Raw genomic sequence first — 5,762 nt, 5'->3', positions numbered from 1 at the left:
ATATATATATATATATATATTTCCATGTTAAAATAGTATGATTTAAAAATATACATTCTATAACATAAATAAAATAAAAATTATATGTATTATTTTCAAAAAACTTTTTACATTAATCCTTCATAAGAATTGCTTAACTGTTGCATTATGGGTCCCATTTAAATATTTGGGCACACTACTAAAAAATTATTAAATAGAAATCAATTTTAAAGATTAAAAATAATTAGTTGTTATATTGATTAAATTAGATACTATTTTAGATACTAAAAAAAATTGGTTTCTAAATTAATTTCTATTATTGATAAATAGTTTCTAAATTGATATTTAATTAGCTACCAAGGTTTTAACTACCAATTATTTAGATTCTAAATTTGGTAGGAAAAATCATGGTAGTTAATTAAATACCAATTTAGAAACTATTTATCAATAATATAAACCAATATTTGTGTAGTCTCAACAATAGTTTCTAATATAGTCAATATAACAACTAATTATTTGTTATCTTTAAAATTGGTTTCTATTTAATAATTTTCTTGTAGTAGCATTCTAGTTGAGGAAACCATAGAAAAAGAATTTTGGTTAGATATGATAACAAAAATTAGAAAGAGATTATATAACTAAACAGAAAGGAAAAACATAGTTCCTTTGTCAATAGAACTACCTTAATCAAAGTAGAACTACCTTAATCAAATTAGAGCTATCAACTATTTTATATTATTTATCTTTGTTTAAAACGTCATTACTAACACTACAAGAAAAAAAGGTTTTAATGGAGGTTATTTAGCGGAGGTTAATATAACCTTAGGAATTGATTTAACTAATGGAGGATTTTTCTAAAACCTCAACAAAATAATGGAGGTTTTTTAACCTTAGTTAAATTCCAAAGGTTTATTCTAAAACCTCAATAAAATAACAGAAGTTTTTTTAACCTTCGTTAATTTTCAAAGGTTTATTCTAAAACCTCGGCAAAATAGCAAAGATTTTTTTAACCTTCGTTAATTTTCAAAGGTTTATTTTAAAACCTTTGCAAATTAACGAAGGTTTTTTTAACCTTCGTTAATTTACAAAGGTTTATTTTAAAACCTCCACAAAGATAACAGAGATTTTTTTAACATTCGTTAATTTCTAAAGCTTATTTTAAAACTTCTGCAAAATAAGGAAGATGTTTTTAATCTTAGTTAATTTACAAAGGTTTATTTTAAAACTTCCGCAAAATAATGGAGGTTTTCTTAACCTTAGTTAATTTTCAAAGGTTTATAACCTCTACAAAATAGCGGAGGTTTTCTTAACCTTCTTTAAGTTCCAAAAATTTATTCTTAAATATTTATTTTATTAAAACTAATTAATTATTTATTTTATATAGATATTTTTCTTAAAAATATACTATAAGAAAAACTAGTATTTTTATCACTAAAATAATTATTTATGAAAAAATTAATATAATCCACATATAAATTTAATAAATAAATATTTTTTAATTGTTAAATTTCTAAGGTTTTTCGTACAAACCTCAGTAAAAATACCTGAGGTTTTCTAAAACCTCCCTAAATACCCCTAAATAAATATAATTAATTTTTTCATCTTCCTTATACACTTTGTTTTCCACCACATACTCACGACATCTGCTGAGCCACGCTTCCATAAAAAAAACCACAAAACCCATTCTCCATCTGCTGCTCCAGAGAAGCTCCTTCCGCCTTTGCTCCACCACGGAATCGGTTCTCTACAAGGGAGCAACTCTCAACCTTCTCATTTTATCTCATCTCCATCTTTGTCTTTTCACATTCTCGTTTTCTCTCCTCGTCGTTGACGCCAAGTCATAGTCGGAGCTTCTCCTCGTCGGAAAAAACGCAACCTCCATCGTCAATGTCGTTCTTGCGACCTCTTCCTCAACGCATTCTCCTTTGATCCCTCCCTCCGGTCAGCAGCCATCGTCGACCTCTGCGCCGCCCGCGAACATGACCCTACCTGTGTCTCGTACTCTCACTGTCTCCTCAATCACAAAGACTTCCTCGCCTGCTAGGTCTAATTCCTTTATCCCCCTCAATTCTAGGGTTCTGAATGCTTCACTTCTAGGTTTTATCTAATTCAGTTTAATTTCCATGCACATCATTATTCATTCAGAAATCATGTATATAACTTGTGGCGAAGTTAGTGTTAATGTTAATAAACTTATGGAAAATAACAATTTATGGTTTGATAATTTACAATTTGATTTAGAATTTGTTAATGTTAATAAACTTTAGAAGGATGATTAGGAAAACCAAAAATACTCACTGACCTTAAACTCTTCCATTCCATCAAACATTATTTCACTTTTTGGTGCAAAAGCAAACTCTAGTTTTACCAAAAAAATGTTCAAATTCAGTGAATTATGTTAGCTTTGGTCAGTTGTGTAAGTGAGACATCACGTTCAATTAATTAATTTGAATAAAAGGTGTCTAGTTAAAATCATAACTATGCAAGTGTCTAATCAAGTGTGATGCTATATATGTACCGTCCTGGTAGTCGGAAGTGATGACGTGGCACCAAGCTATTGTATAGGCGTGTTGAGAGGACGCCAGGTTGGCAGAAGGAAAGGAAGTCGGGGGGCTCGTGAAGTCGCCAGTTATTAAGTTGGCGTGCTCCGATCTCCAACATACCAGAACCGGCGGTCACCGAGTTAAAGATGAAGTCGCCAGATGTAAACTCAAGCGACCAAGTGATTAGAGATCGCCGGAGCAAGCACATCGCCGAAGATGAAGGTGGTGCAGATTATGAAGGCGGCCGGCGAGACCACAGGGAAGGTGTGTACGAAGGCACCCTAGCTCGCCAATCCAGTAGAGATCGCACTCCAGGACAGCTATGCACTAAGTAGTGTCAGGCATAAGTAACTTAGCCAAATGAGAGTCAGAAGCAGCGCCCAAGTCAAGGAGGCTCCAGATGATGGCACGTGTACAGCTGGATGTGAGCCACGTGTCCAGGTTTGTAACTGTCAGGAGAGAGAAAGTGTCCAGGTATATAAGGGTTTCCCAACGAACTTCTGAGGTACGCACGTTCAGATTGTCTTCTTTACGCTTGCGAGTTCTTGAGTATACTGTGAGAGAGAACTGGTTCACGGTTCCTTGAGAGTTCTTGAGTGTTATTCTTGAAGTATTTGGTGGTTCAGTCACTGACTTGGGCGTTGGAGTGCGATCGGCCGCAGCGACGCCGCTCTGTTCTTTTGCAGGTTCTTGAGGTGGATCGTGACGAAGGACGGAGGTTGACGCGGTGCACACGTCGATCCAAGTTTGACGAGGCAAGCTTTAACGTTCTGGTCAACAGGCAGGATCAATATATATACATGTTACCACGTTTGAATGATATACACGACTGATATATATGATTGTATGTGTGTGCAGTGTACCTCATCAAAGCTTCTTCCTGAAAGGGATGGAGCTAAAATGATCGGGTTTTAGATGTTGAATGTCCAAAGGGTGATGAGTGAAACTTGTCATTCGAGGGACACCAATGTTTATCTTCATTTTTATGGTTTGTTTTCAAGCCTTCTAAATTCGATAACTTATTTTTTTTTCTCTGTTTCTTTCTTTGTTTCTTTTCTTAGTCTTCCATTGCAAACAAATGAAGTAGGTGCATCCATCATAGCCAAACATAATTTGTACTATAAAAGAAAGAAATTGACATGAGGTATTAGCCAAAATAAGGTCATTGGAATAGAAAAAAAAGAGTAGAATTTTTTTAGCTTTAACGCTGTTCGCTGAACAACAGAGGAGTGTCCAACTTTAATTGCAAATGTGCAAGGTGAAAATATAAAATTGGATAGTTAGGTAATAAAATATTATGTTGGAAAATTAGTGTTTTATAGAAAGGTGAAAGTACACTTTTAATTATTATTTTTTATAGAAACATTTTGTTTTTAAGTTTAAATAAAGTATCCGCTATGTATAAATACTGAATTTATGCTATCAATTGAGCTTGATGTTTATGCTATCACTTTGGTGCAATCGCTTCTCAATTGAGTTCAAAGCTGCAATTGTTATAAGCTTTCAGTCAAAGCTAAGTAAATTGCATAAGAAATCTGACCTTATAACTCTGGGTAGGTGCAGGTCCCTTGTTAGATTTGTGATCATTTATCAATCTTCACTTTGAAGTATCACTTTTATTATGCTACCAAAGACATGTTTCTGATTTCGTCTCTGTGAACTTTCAGCTGGCAATGGAAACATTACCACTTAAGTTGGTTAGGGCAAAGTAAGAAGATTTTTTTGTATAACTTCCGAAATATGACTTGATTTCAATTTGTGAATAGATATCTTGCTTTACTCAGGCAATATTTTAGATATTTGGTTATTTTAAGTTTGATGTAATGTAATTCAAAATTTACGCTTCCAACATTTTAATGTGTTTTACAGAAGTATTGCATTGAAATATATCTTCATCTCTCGATCGAAACTAAACTATTCATTTTGATAAAAAATGCAAATAATTGTAAACATCACAGGTGAATCACAAAATGGTTAGGGTTTCTGTTCCACCATGAGAAACTAAACTTTTTATTCCTCTCATTTCCTTAACCATAATAAATTTTTTTCAAATGGAGTGATTGGGGACAAGGACTGATAAAGAGCATAATGGAGTTCTCTTTTGTTGTTTGGATCTATGAACAAAAAAATTCTATTAGTAACTTTTACGAGTAGTAATAGAAATAGTGAATAGGATATATATATATATATATATATATATATATATAAAATTTATTTTATATATTGAAAAATTAATTTATCAAACATAGATAAATAAATATAATAGATATAAATAATTGTGGTGGAAAAAGAACATGAATGCTCAAATGATAAAATTGTAAAAATCTAAATGTTTTTAGTTCCAAAACCTATGGTATTTTATGGAGGTTTTGAAACTCATGGTATTTTATGGAGGTTCTAAAACTCATGGCATTTTACAGAGGTTTTGAAACCCATGGTATTTTACGGAGGTTTTGAAACCCATGATATTTTACGCAGGTTTTGAAACCCATGATATTTTACGGAGGTTTTGAAACCCATGATATTTTACGGAGGTTTTGAAACCCATAGTATTTTATGGAGGTTTTGAAAGACTTTTCCTAGGGTTTAAAAAAATCCCGGGGAACACGTTTCCTAGGGATGATTTAGCGAGGAAAATTACAATCTTGGGTAAATGACTTAACGGAGGTTTTAACCTTTGGTAGTGTAAAAATAAACCCTCATTAAAATCATTTTTTCTTGTAGTGTAGTATGAAAGCAAAATATTAAGATTCAAAAAGAGTTTTTGTGGGGTTGGGATAAAGAATGGAGAAAGATCATGTGGGTAAAGTTGGAAACATATTTGCACACCTAAATCAGTTTATAAAAGATTTTAAATGTTTTAATAAGGCCTGCTAGGTAAATGGACATGGAGATTAGAAAAGGATGAGGATGGCTTATGGGTGCAAATTCTAAAATCGATATACCATGACGATCTTTAATTAAAAATAAATAGAATAAATGTAAATCTTTGTGGTGGAGAGATATTAGGAAATTAAGTGGGTTTGGAGAAAGGAGAAAATGGTTTAGGAAGAATATTTTGTGTAAGGTCGGGTCAGTGTTAAGATCTTATTTTGGGATGATACTTGGATAGGAGATAAGTCTTTAAGGAAGAAATATCTAAGAATATATAATATTTCAAAACAAAAAAGGCCTTAAAATAAGGGAGTTTCACCAAAAAAAAATTAATTTTAACAGGAGTTATATTTGACGTTACCAACA

The 5,762-nt window shown here is 32.4% G+C and overlaps 1 long non-coding RNA gene across 3 annotated transcripts; it reads left to right on the top strand.

Moving 5' to 3' along the window:
* Window positions 1-1,608: 1,608 nt before the first annotated feature.
* LOC137819495 (uncharacterized) lies at window positions 1,609-4,409 on the top strand. Of its 3 annotated transcripts, XR_011082327.2 has the most exons (3): window positions 1,609-2,023; window positions 3,381-3,510; window positions 4,190-4,409. It is a non-coding gene; the product is annotated as an uncharacterized LOC137819495 (long non-coding RNA). The 3 variants fall into 3 exon arrangements; XR_011082325.2 differs by having other exon boundaries at window positions 3,381-4,409; XR_011082326.2 differs by having other exon boundaries at window positions 2,509-4,409.
* The last annotated feature ends 1,353 nt before the right edge of the window (window positions 4,410-5,762 follow it).

Source organism: Phaseolus vulgaris, chromosome 10 (genome assembly GCF_051622355.1).
Source record: "Phaseolus vulgaris cultivar YP4 chromosome 10, ASM5162235v1, whole genome shotgun sequence".
Taxonomy (NCBI): Eukaryota; Viridiplantae; Streptophyta; class Magnoliopsida; order Fabales; family Fabaceae; genus Phaseolus; species Phaseolus vulgaris.
This window is presented reverse-complemented; position numbering and strand designations above follow the sequence as displayed.